Below are 19497 nucleotides of genomic sequence, written 5' to 3'. Positions count from 1 at the left end.
CAGCAAATCAGAAATAGCAGACCATGTTTGGACCCATCATCATAACATCGAGTGGTCCCAAGCTGAGATCCTACACAGACAGGAACATTGGTTCAGGAGAAAATTCAAGGAAGCCACATACATGTTGTCCAACAACGTACTCAGCCAAGCCAGCGTAGAAATACGTAACATATGGAAACCCAACATCAAGCGAAAAATGGCCAATTCCCGCCAAACGGTCATCTCCCACTGAACCAGTGAAGCGGAAGAAATGGAAAGCGGGGATAAGTGAAAGTACTCGAACGACCCATAAATAGTCATCTCTCGGAGGAATCAGTCCAGTCATCACACGAAGACAATTGTGGATACTAACAATCGAAACGTCGTTAACTAACTTGGCTTGAATTCTCTTAACTTTTTTATTTTTATCTTCATCTTCATTTTGTATTTCTTTATTTTTATTTTTTGTTCAATTGTTTTATTTTTACTTGTATTTTATTTCACTATTATTTCATTTCAGGTTTTTTGCCTAATATAATTTTTATATACAGCTACTTATTTATAATTCTTCTTTTTTAGTTGCTTCAGGGATTTCAAATCATTTTTTTATATATTAGACAATGGAAGTCCGAACTAGTGAAATTCTGAAATATATTGACTAGTTGATCTCTACAAAGGTGTATATTACGCAATAACTTTTTTGGTTGAACTTTTTTCATTTTGTCCTTCATTACATTTTGAATATTTTCATTTATTTTTCAGATTGTGGAAGGTTAGAAACCTAAAAAACATCAAGGAATGTTTGAGCTCTTCTGATATTTTCTCAAATCCACTTCAGTTTATTATACAATTTGTTATATTACATTTAACTGGTCCTGACTGGGTGAAATACATCTAGGCATTGAAATATCTTATTGCGTTGTCTTACTGAATCAGTTAAACATTTTATGACTGCTTGACAAATTTGTGTTCTAGAAAGAAATACTAATATCGACTTGCAGTCAAGATTGAAAAATACTTGTGAATATCATACCAGAACAGTTTTTTCCACATATTTTTCAAATTCATATTATATACTCCAGTTCTTTCTAAAAGCTATTTCAGTTCTAAAAATATTTCTTTTTCATTCGAAGATATTTTTCTCCATCATAAAACCTTTCGATATGTTTGCAAAGTAACATACTCAAAGAAATAAATTCGCTTCTCGCTTTTTATTTAGCTTGTCCCTTACGTTTCCATTTCCGAGAACTCCAAGATTATGGAGACCTTGTCGACAGAACACGCGTTCGGAAGTTATTCGTTACTGAAAAATTCTATTTCAGATGTATTAACTTTATCCCGTCATTCAAGGAAAAGAAAATCCCGAAATATTTTCTATCTGTTCAATTCACCAGTTCCACTGAATCATATTCATTAGTTTGAGTTATATTCGGAGGCATGTAGAGGATGTGGACTGGATCTACAGGGTTTTCTGAAGTTTCTGCATAAACTTGGTTGATACTTGACTGGCAAATTTTCAATTTCAACTCGAATATCATTTCAATTGAATGTTCAAAACATGTTCTGTTTGTGGAAATTTCGTCCAATTTTTTTAAACAATTCCATGACGCACGGGAGGGAAACATTGTGAAAGCTGAAGTGAAGGAAAAAGTTTTTCTTAAACTCTGGAAGGCATGTCCAACATTGAAAAGCTTCCAATATGTTGAGGTAAGTTCAGCAATATGCGGCTCATCTTCCAGAGATATAATGTTCTTTGGATCTGTGGATCCTCTCCAGTAATATTAGGTGCATTTTGTTCGCATCGATCTATTCCATATTTGCCTGCATGCCAAAAGTAAATATCACTGTCTCTACTTGATCAAAATACGTCGAGCAGAAAAAGCGAATAACTTTTGATGGGATACACATCTTCACTGGCAGCAGGAGGTTGCACATCTTAATGAGGATCTAGAGGTGAATTCGAATTGGGGTGAAAGTAACCAGGTTCAATTCAATGCCACAAAAACCTAGGAATCGGTTTTCTCTCCAAGAAGATAAATGTCTCCATTTCGCTTTCTGCTTCGATAAGTTTGTTGGGGCTTAAAATTGACACCTATATGTCTTGGCACAATCATGTCGCTGGAATTGCAGAGGCTGCTTCTCAAACGGTTGGAATACTCAAACGCTTGGAACACTATTACGAACCAGAAAACTATACACCACTCTGCAACTTTTGTTGTTTCATAAAGCCTAGATTAGACCTCCTATGGAATATTGTTCTCTTGTATGGAGCTCTGCCCCCAAACATACCATGAAGTTGCTGGATTCCATCCAGAAGAGAGCCATCCGCCTGATTGGAGACGCGAACATCGCGTGCAAACTTGATAGAGCAAAACGCTCCTATTAATATCATACTTAGATTGTCTTTTCATCAATATTGATGTCATATTGATATTGATTGTTATTTTTGTATCATGACTTTTGGAACATCCACCCAAAAAACAATATTGTCAGGGATCAATTGATAACTAAAATGATTAGAAATGTTGACAATTGACACCATCTTTTGGCAACGTTAGAACTACCTTACTTGGTTTACAACAATTTCTGAAACAAAACAGCATCCCATCATCATCTCATTGCAGTTAATTCTGAAACATCAGGTGCTTAGCTGAAAATCTTACTAATGTTCAAACATTGAGTATATATCCCTTCGACTTCGGTTTATTAGCAATAATTTATTGCAAGTGGTATTAAACTGGACAAAACTGGTTTACATCGTTCAATTTGTAAGTTCAGTGCTGGCCAAAGATCCCGTCATGTTTTGATTGAACTTTGTCTGTTTGTCTGTTTGTTGACAGATTTTCATGTTTCCCGTTTCGTTTACAACTGCGGAATCAAAGACGATGAGGCATATCTCAATACGTAGTTGTCAATGAAACGTCAGATATGAAAATCTTCAAATTACAGCCAACAAACCCTGAAAATAGCTTACATAGCTTACACTCTCTCAACATATTATTTTGTTGATTTCAAAAAAAGTTTGCTAGACCATAGCACTTTTTATTTCAAAATTATTCGAACTTCAATCCATTGAAGTCTTCCCAGAGTATTCATTATAATAGAGCCTAGACCCAACCTTTTTTGGGAATGCTTTCCGAATTTTTCAATGGTTCCAGTTCCATTTCTTGCTGCAGATGGGTTTAGATAACATAACTACAATGGACACGACCAATTTTCCAATAAAAAGTTTTCAATTAGTACAAATAGCTTATAGAAAATTATTTGTCTCTTTGCTGTTGAAGATACTTAGTTTTGTTATAGCTTCTGTAGCTTTCAGTTTTGTTATCCAAAGGAAAATTTCGCATATATTCGCGAATATACGATTTCAAATCAAAAGTAAGTTTTTCTCCTTCAAATCATTTCCACATTTTTCTGGTAATGAGTTTTACTTATCTTTCACTGAAAGACACCACCAAGGCACTGTGCACTGAAATAAGTTCAAGGAAATTACCTATAGAAACAAAATTATAGCAACAGAAAATAGTTGTAAAAGGTTTCCACTGTGGCAATCCCTTTGGGAGACGAACCATTTAAGTATCATTGATTCCTTTGAAATTTGAAAGCCAGTAGTAGTGGTTGGCATCATGATAGCATCATTATAGCATCTCACATATGCTCTACTTCAACAACACAAGGAACAGCTAAAAAAACGGGGTAGATATCAAGTTCGGGAAACTTTTGACATTTGGCAACAAGGCGAAGAAGTTCCTACAAGAAATATAGTAGTGTAACTAGCATAGTAGTGTAACATAGTGTAGTAACTAGCAAATTTTTTATTCAAAACCCTTAGGCTTAATGGGTTAAAGATATTCGGTAATACGTGTTGAATGAACATTGTTATCCAATGTTTAATGAACACACAATGGATCGAATCCAAAAAGTTTTTCCTCCACTGTGAGTGCACTGGCTTGGGATGTGGGGGTTGAGCAAACCGGCCATTGGATGCCTGCTTCCACGTAGCCCCGCTGGATACGGACATGACAGAATCACCTGTGGTTCTGTTATAACCTAACTGAATTGCATCCCAACGATGCATGGCCTAATCCTGAGGTATGTGTATCTGTGCTGATAGGATGCGTGACACTGAGCCTATCAGCTGTCTCTACTGAACCTTCGAGATACCGGGCGCCTTCTCGTCGTAGCATCGCCTTGTCACGGTAATGCGGGGCTCTGCCGTGATTGTCCTTCTTTCTCTAGCTGCTCGTGGGACTTTTATGGACAGAGTACTCTTAAAAATTCTTTCTGACGCTGAGTCTACCGAGGAGATGAATGTCGAGCTTACGACTCAAACTGACCTCCCTGTAAATTTAGATTAGGAGCGAGAGCTTCTCAACTCTCCAACTCCTGATCCAATAACTGAACCAAAAAAAAGTTTTGGTGGTGCAGCCAGGAAACGACTGAGTCATCTCCTCAAGGGGTGAGTGGCGGGGGATCACTGTCTCTCTCTTATGGGTGTTTGACAGTCCCCCGGTGCAGACCACACGGCACTCACCCAATAAAGTTATCGGTCAACCACCCAATCCCGCGCCCGCGGGTAACAGGCGTTGGCCGGTTTCAAGCTAGATGTGTGGGAGATGTGTCTCGCAAGAGCCCTCGGCGGTTACTCATCCAACGCTGGAAAGGTAACTTTCCTAACATGAGTGCCCCTCGGGGTAACGTAAGGGTATGCGGTGCAGACCACACGGCGTACACCCAAAAGTTGTTGATGAACCGCCCTATCCCGCACCTATACGGGTAATGGGCGCGACGTCTTCGACATATGATGTGTGGTAGAGGATGCTCGAAAGAGTCCTCGACGGTTACTCATCAAACGTTGGAAAGGGAACTTTCTTATCGGCTTCGATAAGAAACTGGGTTTATTTTGTCGAGTGTGAAGAGGTGGAAGCCACAATAAACCCTTGCGGGTTGCGGTGGAGGGTCGATTAGACCCACTCACTTTGGACCTAACCCAACCTAACCTAACGACTCATGGGTTATGTGTAGTAAGACGACCTGTTCGACCTGGAGTCGTGATCGAATTATTTGAAACCTCTTCTGGAACTTGTTTCTCTCCATATAACAAAGTGCTAACGAATTGAGACTTTTACAATGCGTAGATTCTTACACAAAGAACGAATCTTTAGACATTTAAGCTTGTCGAAATCGAATTCAGCCATTGTAATTTTTGGGCAAGAATATTGGTGTCTATCATGAAAGAATATCGAAATATCTTCTCATTATGGAAGTATTCTTTATTTCAATTTCAGTGTTCACATAAAGAGGCATTCTATTACGAAGAAATAGGTATTGGCCTAATGGATAGAAATTCCTTTAGCGAAGCTGCGTTTCCGTTTAAAAAAACAGCGTGATAAGTAGATCTCACAAACTCATCAAGACATTTGAATTAGATAGACAAATTTATAATTGGGGTGGAAATTTCCCAAGCAACATTCTTTATCTTGGTTATGGCTCATTTATTTGTTTTTCTCGAAACGTAATTGCCTCGTGAAACATTCTTGGCGGTTTGAATACCTGATAATGAAATGATTATCAAAGTCAGTTTATAAATTATCTGCAGCTTTCTCAGCAGGAGAGAATACTTTTAATATTTACAAAGATGTATTCTTTGTTATTTTGTATCATCCTTCATTTACTTTTGTTATGTTATTCAGGAGAAAAAATACTGGAATGATATTAACAAAAGTAGTTTATCCGATTGTATTCATTTATAAATATCAAGAATGTTTTGTTTCATAGCCAGCTGACCCGGTTTGATAATGGAATGTACATTAAATGAAGTAAGGAATTCCTTTGAAGCCAGCTCAGTCTCAAATTTTAATGAGAATAGCCGAGAAGAGAACTAATAGTTGCAGAAAAATGTACATATTTTGCACTTACAATTGTGAAATTTTTTATGGAATGCCGGAGCGAGATCATAGTATTTCTTTTATTTACGTAATTGGTGAAATTGGAAGAATGTAAATGCAAACTGTTATTACACCAAATTACCGATTCTACGGAAAACATTTTATCTCAACTGAAATATAACTATTTTGGATGACGTCAGTTCTTGGTATCCAAAAAATTGGAAAATTATATACTGTAAGGTAGACTTACTTTGCTCACAAAGGTAACTTTCTCTCAAAATATATATATCATAAAATTTACGTGGTTTCTATCCGGAAGAAATTATAACGGGTAAATGTATTTACTGACCTTTTCTTAATGGTTAGGTTAGGTCCAAAGTGAGTGAGTCTATTTGACCCTCCACAGCAACCCGCAAGGGTTTATTGTGGCTCAAACCTATTCACACTCGACCAAATAAACCTAGCTTCTTAACGAAACCGATTAGTTTGTATGGTGAGTGGTCTTTCAGGTCGGATGATATGAGTCCAGCTCTGCCGAACTCTGAAAACCTGATTCGGTCCCCAGCAGGGCAGGCACAAAGTATATGCTCTGATGTTCCATCATTTTCCAAGCAGAGGCGACACACACTGTCTTCCGACAGTCCGAGTCTCTACATATGATGATTCAAATGACAGTGACCTGTAAGAAGGCCTGTTAGACATCGTAGTTCATCCCTACTGTAGTCCAACAACTGTTTGGTATCACCCTTCGAAGGATGAATGAACGCCTTAGAATGAGCCAATCCTGAAAGATTCTGCCAGAAGTCCATAAATCTTCTTGCCATCCAGGTGTTCAATCTTTGTTTGGCAAAGCCTAAAGCGATGCCAATGACAGGTTCTGGTTCGATGAAGCTACTTGCAGCATACTCCTTTGCAAAGGAGTCAGCAGCCTCATTGCCTGCCAGGTCAGAATGACCAGGAATCCAGACCAGAGACAATCTGTTGAGTCTTCATATCGAGGAGAGTCGTTTTTGGTAATTTGCTACCAATTTAGATATTGCTCGGTAGGAGCCAAGAGCTTTCAACGGCGCTATTTTGATAAACTCTGTTTATGTGGAATAAACTTCCTGGGAACGTTTTTCCAAATGGATTTAATCGTCAGCGATTCAAATCCACTGTGAGACGCTACTTTCGCACAGGCGCCACCTGGAAGAGCCTTAAGAATTTTCCTGTAGTGCTTGTGTTTTGTCCTAAAAAAAATAACTAAAAATTGCTGTATCCTGAATTTTCCATTTGGCTGAAGACGACCAGTAGGTCATAATCTTGATTTTTTATTAGTTGAGGATTTTATTTCAAATTTTGAGATTCATTATATTCAAATAATATGACAATGTCTAACAAAAGTGTAGTATTTATTACTCGCAACTCTAGAACACACTTTTTTCAATAAAATTGGATTTGATGGTCAAATGCTTCAAGCCAACCCGACGCGACGCTGCTGTACAAGGTAAAAGTTTTAAATAGACTGGCAGTTTGTTTACGTATTTCAGTACGTTCAACCATACTGAGAGAACGATTTGTGGCAATGGATATATTTTTCTCGAAATGAAAATATGTAAGCATGTCTGAGTGGCCTCGTTAATAATATTTTCATACGTATTCCAGTTGATTATAAAGAGTACTTGGTCAGATTTTATTACAGAGTTTGTTGACAAGGAGGATAAGTATAACAGTTTGTTTTATTTCGTAGGTTTATTTTTCAATTATGAAGTGTGGAATAATAAGGTCACGAATTTATTGTTGGGAAAACATTGAAACGGGCAGGATTTTGTAACCCAGAGTTCTGTCCTACTCCAGAAGAATGATCTATCAAATTCCTCTTGCTTCCAAAAGTAATCCATCTGCATCAAAAGTAATGTTTGAGTAGTATTACGTGCTCTATCAAAAGCCATATTTTTTCGTCTTCAAAGACGGAAAGACATTGGTTCAACTGGTTCAAAGGTAACTGATCGCAAGCAACTTGAAAAATGCAAGTAACTGATTATATTCACCTATAACTTCACCTCATTGTTCATGTATAGACATGCATAATCCTGACGAACCCGTTCAACTGAAAACATTCATCAAGCCTAGTTACGTCATGGTACTTCATGAGTTGATCGAAAAAGCATTCAGTGCCATGAATTGCCACCAGAGAGCTAACAAGAAACCAATCAATATGTCTGGCATGAAAACTCTAGGTTTCATTTCACTAGAATTCTTTTTAAAACACACAGATACACTTCATCACTGGAAGTCATTGGAGTAGTACCTGTACTCCATCTATTCAATAGGTGCTACATTATATAAAAAGATCTCTTGTACAAAGTGGCTCTTTCAATGAAGTTTATAAAAAACCTATTTCTTACTGAAATGTGATTGAAAATATGCCTAAAACAATTGTGCACGCACCTTATACACTATGAGCGCCCCCCAAGCTTAGTGGCAGCATACCGAACTAAAAATATCAGATTGCCCATTCTATAACAAACACTGTGACATTTGATGAAAGAATGCTCAAGTATTCCGTTCTGTGTAGATAAACAATTGAATCCGCCGGGGTTGGTGGAGGGCATATTCATAAAATGTCTTGCTCTTGAAGAGAAAATAAGTCACTCCCTGACTGAACCACTTATTCCATATCCTTTCTCTTTCCTTGATTTAGAGCAAAAAATTAGTATTTGTGCCCAGTTGAAATGACTAGCTCTTGATTTGCGGAGGCACGGGAGTAGGTCAGTGCTGAAAAGGGTTACCAAATTGAAAGACCAACTGTAAACCAACTCAGTTACATTGGGATAGGAGACACTTCGAGCATACTGAGGTTTTGCATCACTAACCTTGAAATGGATGAATGAATGAAAATAATAAATAATAAATGTCGAATTTAAACTGTCACTATAAAACAAAATCAGGGTGTCCAAGTTCTGAAATTTTCTACTCTAAACCTCACAACTCTGACCTAAATCCTATTTCGAAAAACCATCAAGAAAGGTTAGGTTATGTTAGGTAAGGTTAGGTTAGGTTAGGTTAGGTTAGGTTAGGTTAGGTTAAGTAAAGTTGGGTTAGGTCCAAAGTGGGTGGGTCTATTCGACCCTCCACCCCAACCCGCAAGGGTTTATTGTGGCTCACACCTATTCACACTCGACCAAATAAAGCCAGCTCCTTAACGAAGCCGATAAGTTTGTATGGTAAGTGGTGTTTCAGGTCAGATGGTTAGAGTACGGCACTCCCGAACTCTAAAAACGATTGGGTCCCCAGCGGGACAGGCACAAAGTATATACTCTGCTGTCTCATCGTTAATGAGGTAGTCAGATAGTCAAGGTGCAAGATTTCCACCTTGATACCCGTGACAGCATGACGATGCCTCAGATTCAACCGTGCAGCTTTTTTGCCTCTGGTTTTGGTGAATTATCACTTGAGCGCAAACGTTTGGTAACCTGCTCATGAGGGGGTTTGTTCCTCCACCTGAGACAGATTCTGCGTAGGCCGCTCAAGAATTTGGTGCAAGGCGGTTTCATAAGGTATCCCGCTCTTGAGGAGATGACTCAGTCGTTTCCTGGCTGCACCACCAAACCTTTTTTTTTTTAGGTTCAGTTATTGGATCATGAGTTGGGGAGTTGAGAACCTCTCGCTCCTGAACTAAATTTATAGGAAGGTCAGTTGGAGTCGTAAACTCAACATTCCTCTCCTCTGTAGACTCGCTCCTGAACTAAATTTACAGAGAGGTCAATTGGAGTCGTAAACTCGACATCCATCTTCTCTGTAGAGTCACTCCTGAAATAAATTTACAGGGAGGTCAGTTGGAGTCGTAAACTCGATATCCATCTCCTCTGTAGACTCGCCCCTACAATAAATTTACAGGGAGGTCACTTGGAGTCGTAGGCTCGACAACCATCTCCTCTGTAGACTCAGCGTCAGAAAGAATTTTTAAGTTTACTCTGTCTATAAAAGTACCACGAGTAGCTAGGGAAAGAAGGCCAATCACGGCAGAGCCCCGCATTACCGTTACAAGGCGATGCTACGACGAGAAGTCTCCCGGTATCTCGAAGGTTCTGTAAAGATAGCTGATAGGCTCTGTGCCTGTCGGCACGGACACACACACCTCAGGATTAAGCCATCGTTGGGATTCCATTCAGTTAGGGAATAACAGAACCACAAGTGATACTGTCATTCCCGTATCCAGTGGGGCTACGTGGAAGCAGGCATCCGACGGCAGATTTGCTCAACCCTCATATCCCAAGCCAATGCACTCGCCAAAAACAGCATGCACAGTAGTTCAGGCAGTGAAAGATGAACAAGGACAGCCAATCCGACATCATCAAGGAAACTCAAAGGTTTTCATTTACACTCTTCGAACTAGACTCCTCTGATTCTTGACATCTGGGACTCCGGCAGTCTTCAGAAGTAGCTATTTCGGACCTATGTGTTACAGTCCAGCCAGACATGTCAAAGATGATCTCCCTGCGTATAATAAAACCTCTGAATATCCAACGTATTCCAAGTTCGCCGATTCTGTTGATTTTTACCCTTTTTTTTTTAATTTATTCTATTTTCTTGTTTTTTTTCGTTTTAATCTGGCAGAACTTGAAAGTCGAAATATATCCTAATAGATGATTTCCACAATTTCTATTTTCTTCATCATGTAGAATCAATATCGTTTAAAAGTTCAGGCAATGCTACCACCTGTTGTATCCGTTCCTTCAAGCACATACTCAGAGGGCGCCTACCGATTATTTAAGTATGACATCACTGAAAATGTATCTGTCTATATAGTGTATCTCACTTTTCACTTTACGTTAATCACCATGTAAAAAAAGTGTATGAGTGAACAAAAGAAGATGAGTGTTTGTTGACATCAATTTGTATACCTAATCGTAAAATGAATGGAAACAATGTGGACTTTTGATAGTTCTCGGCATTCTGATTATGATTCCTTTGAAGTACTGCTGCAAACTGCTTAGAAGAATCCCAGATCTGTGAAAATAGAAATTTAAATAATGAGTATGTTACAGTCTGGAAGTTGAAATTGACGAAAGGGGTTTTTTGTGTTCAGATTGCCTCGCAAACATTATAAAATGAAAAGTGGAAACAATGAATAAACAACAAACCAGGTGCAGCAACATTTGACTCACGAACTCAAAATATCGGTATATTATTTGTAGTCGACTCACTGTTGCCTTTTTCGTATCGAAGGTCATTTTATTTCTGCATTTCTATACTTGAAATATATTATCTGCAATTATATATACATTACAATATATCCTTGCCAGCTATAGATTTGCAATATCGAAATCAGCTCTCTAATAACTAATTCAGACGTTCTTCTACTTAGTTAAAATTCTAATTCTGATGTCGTTAGACCTTGTATCAGTTCTAAATGACTAATCCAACTTACCAGGCATGTTTTCATCAACATATAATTATTTTACACCCACCGATGTGTTGAGATATAAGTTCGAACGTTGATACGTAATTGGGCCGCGATAAAAGTTTGTTTCCCAGTTTAAACTGGAGATTTTTAGTTAGTTACTTTTTAGTAGGTGTAATTGTAATTCTCTTGATTTAACCCGCACGAAAATAATAATAACAATTAAATTGAAATTATCAAAGCGATAAAAATGTTATGAAAACATTAACAATTTCAAAACACCATTAATTTACAACAGTACCTTTTGTTTTACAAGTTCTATAACAAAATTGCTTGGCAGGATTCAAAATTGTTGATAAAAATATTATTTCTCTTATTTCACAATCGGATTTGGTTTTTTATTGCACGATTAGTTATTTGATTGAGCACCATAGTTTATGTTTTCAAAACAAATGTCGTGTATTTTTACTAGAGAAATAAACACTCCACTAATGGCGGATTTCCACCAAATGGACAAAACCACAACAAAACAGCAACGTGTCGATTTCGACAAAACAAAAACTTGAGTTTTCAAAGTTAAGAAACAATATGAAGACTTTGTGTCGCGGGTTGTCAAAGTAAGAAACAAAATGAAGACTTTGTGTCGCGGGCGACTGTTTTTGTCAACAATGAAATGTCCCGTTGGCAGGCGGAAAGATCAAAAGGTTTCGGTGTTTTGTCTGTGTTTTTATAAACGGAATTCGCTCTGTGGAAATCGTCGGCGACAGCAAAAGTCAACTATTCAGTTCACTATTTTTTTTTGGTGTGTGATTTCATGTGACATTATTACTTTATTCAAACTGTCAATCCGTGGTGGGTATGCATCTCGATTATAGGCACTAGGCAAGCTATTTCAATTGTTCTGTTGTATTGTTGCTTATTTCAAACAAGAATAAGATTTAATTTGCCTTTATAGATTTTGAGCAATAATTGCAATGGACAGTTGAATAGTGCTGCAACTTATTTGCTGTTGATTTAGTGGAAATGGTGGAAAACAGTTCATAACAAAACAGGCGACTAATTTTCATCTGTTTTTGAAAACTGAACTGGTCGCAAGCGAGTCTGTTTGATAGAGATCCGTATTGAAACAACTACGTGAAAAATATTTTTTCCAATTATGTTTACTTTACCACCTCATATTCTAGTATAATAATTTTCTCCTAAAAAGTTTGTATGTGTGGAATATGCTTTTATGTGTTTATACTCTCTCATCATTTATATTTTTGAATTCATATCACTGTGATATTCATTATTAAATAATGATTTATTTATTTTAAAATGACCAAAAATATAAGAAATGAAAAATAGTCCACCATTGCACAAAAATTTACAAATACCTATTGATACTGAACAAATTAAGAACTAGGTCTTTATACGGTGCATTTCTTGAATGCCCCCGGGCATTCAAGAAATGCAACGGGTCAACTTAAAAAATTGAAATTTGTGATGATGAAATTGATGCATGAATACTTTATTTTGAAGTGAAATTGACAGATGAAACGTTCAAGATGGCGACTGGGCGCCATCTGAGGAAAAACAATTAAATGTAAACGGAGTCTTGTGACACATCATTTTGAAGCTGCTGACAACCTTAGAATATGAAGTCAATATCTTCACCTACTACAAAATGGCGGAACATTTAATAATTTCCTGAAGACAAATACATTATTATGGATATTTCTAGAAATATTCCTTTTCATCTGCCATATGGCAATTCCAACAACCCGATAAGGTTTGTAAAGTTATTTTTTTGTTTATGAAAATGACAAAAAATGTCAGTAGGACAATGAACATCATTGTTCAGTTAGAATATTCTCATTTAGATTTCGGTTTTCCCAATATCCAGAAAAAAATAACGTTTGGGCAGGAATATTGGAAAACTATATTGTAGGACCTCTATTTATTGATCAAAATTCAACAAGGAAACTCTATTCGAATATGCTGGAAACCACTGTTGACCCTCTAATCACTGAAATCGTCGAAGCGAATCCTAATGAATTCAGTAAGGATATTGTATACCAACAAAATTGGAATTACACACATTACTCCAGACAAGTAATAAACTATTTGGATACTACTTTTCCCGGTCGTTGGATTGGACGTCGAGGTCCTACAGAATAGCTAGCCCGCTCGCCAGATTTGACACCTTAGGACTTTTTTATGGGGCTATTTGAAACAAAAGGTGTACGAAACTGAATCTGATTCAATATTAGATATACAGCTGAGAATAATAAATATTTGTAGAAATATTGACGTTACTGTGTTAGAAAATGTTCAGCGTGAAATATCGGATAGGCTGTTCATATGTCAAGAAGTTCAAGGCAACCATTTCGAACATCTTCTGAACTGACCTCAAGCTTATTACCTCATATTATGTAGTTGAATGTCAATGTATTCAGGCAGGGTTGTGAAGTATTTGTCAGGAGCTTTGAAATATGTGTCACAAGACCCCCTTTCCGTTTAATTTTTTTCCCAGATGGTGCCCCGTCGCCATCTTGAAAGTTTCATCTGTCAATTTCATTTCAAAATAAAGTATTCATGCATTAATTCCATTATTCCCAATTTGAATTTTTTGAGTTGACCCGTTCAAAAAATAAAAGGGGGGAGGACAATAAAAAATGGACTGTATAAATGTATGTATAGTAGGAAATTCCATTCAATAAATAAATTGAAATCATTCTGATTTCATGATTCATTTGAACAATCGACATTAAAAATGATTAAACCACAATTTTTGTATCAAGATGGAAAAGTAGAAGGCCAAAACTCTCTTTTACAAAAATAAATATATTTTATGCCCTAAGTTCATGTTAGATTTCGAATCATTGTTGTTACTATCATCACTGCTAACGTCCTCGAAATTTATATTCAAAAGAAGTACTGGTTATCGGTCATTCAGTCCTCATTTGAAACACCATAAAGTTCATATTTTATTTATTACCTTTTGTTCTCCAATTTCTTTTGTAAATCATCACATTAACTAATATATTCTCTTCGTTTTCAGGTACCTATCTGTTTCATACTATGCCAGAATCCAAAGACGTAAGTGAAAAGTAAAATTAATAATATTCAGGAAATATTGGTTGTTTCAAAAGTTTTGTCCGTTTTTATGAGTTTTGGAAGTGCCTGGATGGCTCATCAGTGTCCAACCACTGTCCAGAACGTCTTCTGTGGTCGGAGAGGATCCACTTTTCATCGCACGAGACGATCCTAACCAGAAAAGTTTCGTGTTGGTTGCGCAAAAGCAAAGAAGACCAGAGCTTGAAACATAACAGTTTTTTATATATTATTCAAATCGTTGGTCACTCACTTGTAGAGCTTTTTGACCTTTCCAAAACGTGTTAAACCATCAGAAACCGCATGGAACTGACGCCCAGTTCATCCGCTATCCAGCGCACTATTTGTGATGGGTCAGTCTCCATTAGGGTCCTCAAATCCTGGCCCTGGATTATTGCAGGTCAACCACTTTGGGGCTCATCTTCGAGGCCAAAATATCCGGAACGAAATTTCACAAACCAACGCAACGTCGAACAGTGCGTTCGTTAATTCTATCATTTCCAAATGCCTGGTTAATTTTTCGAGCGCTTTGGTTCAATTTGAATTCGTAGAGAAAAATTGGCGGAAAATGGGTTAACGACACAATAAGCTGAAAAGAGTAATGAAGCTACAAAAACATGTGACATTGAAACGGAGAAAACTCTCAGAACAACCTAACAACACGTCATCGTGCGAGAACTATTCTGAATGGAGAAACACGATTTGAATATATCGTAATTTACGAAGGCTTTAAATATTTCCGGTTATGTTTGTGGCAATATAAGAAGCAAACATGATAATCCCTCTCATCCCTGAAATAATATTCACGACACTATGGTTATATATCATGTCATGTTAATCTTCTTTTGCTTGTATTATGCGGATCTGTTTTGATCTACAATATTTGTTGTGTTGATAACGGGTGTATTTTATTTAATAATCTATTTCATTTATTTCTTCAATATTCGGAAAGAATACAGATATTAGATTTCAAATTTTAAACAAATGAGCAGTTCTTTAGTACTTACAATTATTTGGTATTCAGAAAAATACAGTCTGAACAGTAGAAAAAACATGAATACTCAAAAGGTAACTTTCTTGATATTTCAACATGGACAACAGCGATTAGTTCATTCATTCAATTCAGTTTTTAGCCTAATTTAATGTTGATTCATCTCATTCTTCAGTGGAATTTTTTCATCTGTCAATTTATATTTTTCAAGGATGTTATTTGCATCTGCGCTTTAAAGTAAAACGAATACCATTCAGTTATTAGGACCTCGAACCAGTAAGTAAAAAGTATTCAATACAGGTGTCATCAACAAAGTTGATTCCCATTGGTTAACTATCGAATATGAACTTGATAAGTAGAATTAGAATCTCTGGCGCGAAATAAATTCTTTGAAAATATTTTTCCACAGCAGAACAAAAATAATATCTTTCGACGTGCATTCTCTCCTGGTGATGCTAACTGGGTTGGCGAAATGCCCGTCGTGAGACAGTATTTTTGTTCTAAAACTGTTTTGGTGATTTCCTGATCATGCCATTTTGGTGAGAGAAATGTGCGTCGAGAAACATTACTGTTGTTCTGGTGTGGTAAATTCTAGATTCAATTTAATACGAGTTATGTGTAATCTACGAGGTTGGTCCCAGAAAATATCACTGTATTAGAGAGTACACAATCTATAAAACATTTCGAAGACGCTGCGTTATTTTGTATACGTTTGGCAGCCATCAATAGCGAACGTTTTCGGTGAATTTGTGAAAATGGAAAAAATTGGTCATCGTTATGTGGTACAATACTTTTATCTGAAACGCCTGAGCCGAGCCAATATAAAAGCTGAACTGGATTCTACTCTAAGTGAGTCTGCTCCTTCGTTTACACCAGTGAAATATTGGAGAGCACAGTTCAAACGAAGCCGTACGAACTGCCAAGATGAGCATCACAGTGGTCGACCACTGAAACTCCAGAAACGATGAAGAAAATCCACAAAGATGTACTGAATGATCGTCGACTGAAAGTGCGCGAATTACCACACTTAGTAGGCATATCAAAAGTACGGTACATCGTATATTATCTGAAAATTTGGACATGAGAAAGCTGTGTGCAAGATGGGTGCCGCGTTTGCTCACAGTCGAGCAAAAACAGTGTAGATAAAGGAATATAGAAATGTATAAAAGTAAATGCTAAAACAAAGTATATATAAAATATTCGTATAAGTAGACTTTCAAAAGAGAAATGTAAAATTGAGTATATAACACAAAAAGTTACAAATCTTGCAATGTAGCAGTACTGACGTAAATGCTATTTATAGTATTATTAAAAGTGATTGTAGATACATGATACCAAGACGTTAACAGATTTTATTGAAGCTACTGCACATAAAATTCAATGGTGATCGTAGCATAATATTTGTGCGTGATGCTTCGCAATAGAATTTCAGATTGTGCCGACCTTCACTTCTTAGTACTAAGAAGTTGATCTCGGGTAAAAGAACCATACCTACTGTCAATATTTTTGTTGAGTAGTTTATAGAGGAATTTTATACCAAGGATAACTCTCCTATTTTCCAAAGATGTCATATCAAATCGTGTCAACAAAATGTTATGATCGATGCCTCTCGTGGGGTAGGTATTGTCCATCAACTTTTAATAATAATAATAATAATAATGTTTATTTATCAAAAAATTACAATATTGAATATATCAGTAGTGCTTTTAGACATAAGTATTTCAGGAACTTCTTTTGCACGCTCTCAATTGATGTTTTTTGGTAGTCGTAAACTGGATTCCATAACACAGAACCATATTCCAACTTAGATCTGGCATAAGCAAAATATAGCAATTTCAAGGTGGCGATACTTTTGAAGTTTTTGCCACTTCTATAAATGAATCCAAACATCCTATTTGCCTCAGCAGTCATACTTCTTATACGTGTTGTAAATGTTAATTTACTGTAATATGTTATACCATGATATTTTATCTCGTATTCGGTTGATTGTAGTATTGTTGATTGAATAATCATACATTGAATTTCGCTTTTTTGTTGTGAATGATGTTGTTACATTTGGATACGTTCAGTTGTAGACGATTATCGTTACACCAAAGTTTAATTACATGTAATTCATATTGTACACGTTGGCAGTCATTAATGTCGTCGATTTTATAATATAGTTTCAGGTCGTCTGCAAATAGTAGGCTAGGAATATTGAAAGACGTTGCCAAATCATCAATAGAAATTAAAAATAAATGAGATCCAAGATGAGAGCCTTGTGGCACCCCAGACGTAACTACGTTTTGAGCCGATTTCAAAGATTCATATTCAACGAATTGTTGTCTGTTAACTAGATATGATTCAATTGGAGTAAGCAGTTGTTTAGAGAATCCCAAACGCGCCCGTTTTACCTCCACGAGGGGCTCCTCAGTTGAAATATCTGAAATTCCTCTCCTAATGCGCATCTAAGGCCTGAGAAGCACCTATATACCAAATTTTAGCTTCCTAGGACTCACCAATACGAAGAAACAGTGATGAATGAGTGAGTGTTAAGTGAGTGACTTTGGCATTTATAAGTATAGTCGATATGGAGATGAACTATGCTAAAATTACAACTATCAATTGCACCCGTGTGAAACCGAGGTTGATCGATTGTTGTATATAATTTCTTCTGGAACATTTCCTGAATAAGACATTTCCTCGATAGATTTTTTGGAATCCCATTGGCAATTTGCCCTAAATATCAATCTCACAAGTCACGCCTTCTTCACACTCAAAGTTTCTGAAAATATAAGGTTGTTGACTGGATTTGTAATGAGGAATTGAACAAAGGTGCTTGATATTCGACGTGCATCTAGATTCTTAAAATGTCTACACCTGCACAAGTTCGTACACAATAAAAGTGAACTATAACCACTCACGAACATTTTTCTCGGTGTAGATTAAGATGAAACCAACATATTGGAGTTAGATAACCTCCTCTGGGTTCTTCCATATTTATTAATCGTCTTCAAATTTCCCCACATCGCTTGCAAACCATCAGAAAGTATTTAGGGAAATGTCGAGAGATGAAAAAAGGTTAGTCGTTATACTCGGAAACATAGTTATGATAAACAGTGATTGATGGACACTTTTATTACACTTTCGAAAATGTCGAGAAACGAAGTGATTCAATATCTGTCAGGATTTTTTAGGAACGGAGCTGTGATGAGTTCAACTTGACTCTTCTTGCCATTTTACTTTTGAAACTCTATTCGAATATCACCCACTATTCATACTCAAACTAAAATAAGGCTGGTCAAGTAACGGCAGACCAGAAGGAGTTACGAATCCAAGCATTACAAGAAAATCCCCTTGGAGCGCTCTGAGAGCAGTGCCTGTGCGAAAGCAACGATTAACATTGGATTTGAATCGCTGGAAATTAAATCCATGTGAAAAAACGTTCTCAGGAAGTTTATTCCACATTAACGTAGTTCTCCAAGTGAAAGAGTTCTCAAACAGTGTAGTAAAAGATATACTGAGTTGAACCTCAAAATAATGAGTAGCCACAGTCCGTCACAGTCCCACATTTGATTCCGTCGTGGAATCAAATGTGCCAAATCACTTGAACTCTTCCCGTCTAGAAGAAAGACAGATCCTAAACCTTTCTTCGATGTTCCAGCCTATCAAGGTTGCAAGTGATGTTCGCGTCTCCAATCAGGCGAATGGCTGTTTTCTGGATGGAATTCAGCAGCTTCAGGGTACTCCAAAGAAAGTCTGATCTGAGCTTTATAAAGCATCAAAAGTTGCTGGGGTGTGTACAGTTTTTTGGTACGGAACACTGTTCGAAGATTTTCAGAATCAGCCTTTGCAATTCCAGCGTCATGATTGTTCCAAGATGTATTGGTATCCATTTTAACCCTCAACAAAATTATCGAACCAGAAAGCAGAATTATCTGTCCTGGCATTCTCATATCCAGTTCGGGGACATTTATCTTATTGGAGAAAACCGATGCTTGGGTTTTTCTGGCATTGAATTGAAACTGGTTACTTCCACCCATATTCGAAATTACTTCTAGAAATTCATTCAGACATGCAACCTCCTGCTGCCGGTGAAGATGAGCATCCGCAGCCTTTGTCCTGGAATACAAATGGAATGACGAGACAGGTGTGCTGTCGTCAGCAAAGCAATATAT

The 19497-nt window shown here is 37.0% G+C and overlaps 1 protein-coding gene across 4 annotated transcripts in view; it reads left to right on the top strand.

Annotated features, from left to right (window-relative positions):
* brat (tripartite motif-containing protein brain tumor) overlaps positions 1 to 19497 on the top strand; it is a 587103-nt gene that overhangs the window by 437225 nt on the left and 130381 nt on the right. Inside the window, exon 2 of one of the 4 annotated variants that reach the window (XM_074183195.1) lies at positions 14297 to 14334. The exons of the other annotated variants lie outside the window; for them this stretch is intronic. The gene's annotated coding sequence lies outside the window, so the exon portion shown is untranslated. The remainder of the gene's footprint in view (positions 1 to 14296; positions 14335 to 19497) is intronic. 4 annotated transcript variants of the gene reach the window in all.

The sequence above is a fragment of the Leptinotarsa decemlineata genome, unplaced genomic scaffold, assembly GCF_025532065.1.
Source record: "Leptinotarsa decemlineata unplaced genomic scaffold, Ldec_3_MD MMD2_tig00026336_RagTag_RagTag, whole genome shotgun sequence".
In the NCBI taxonomy this organism is placed as follows: Eukaryota; Metazoa; Arthropoda; class Insecta; order Coleoptera; family Chrysomelidae; genus Leptinotarsa; species Leptinotarsa decemlineata.
This window is presented reverse-complemented; position numbering and strand designations above follow the sequence as displayed.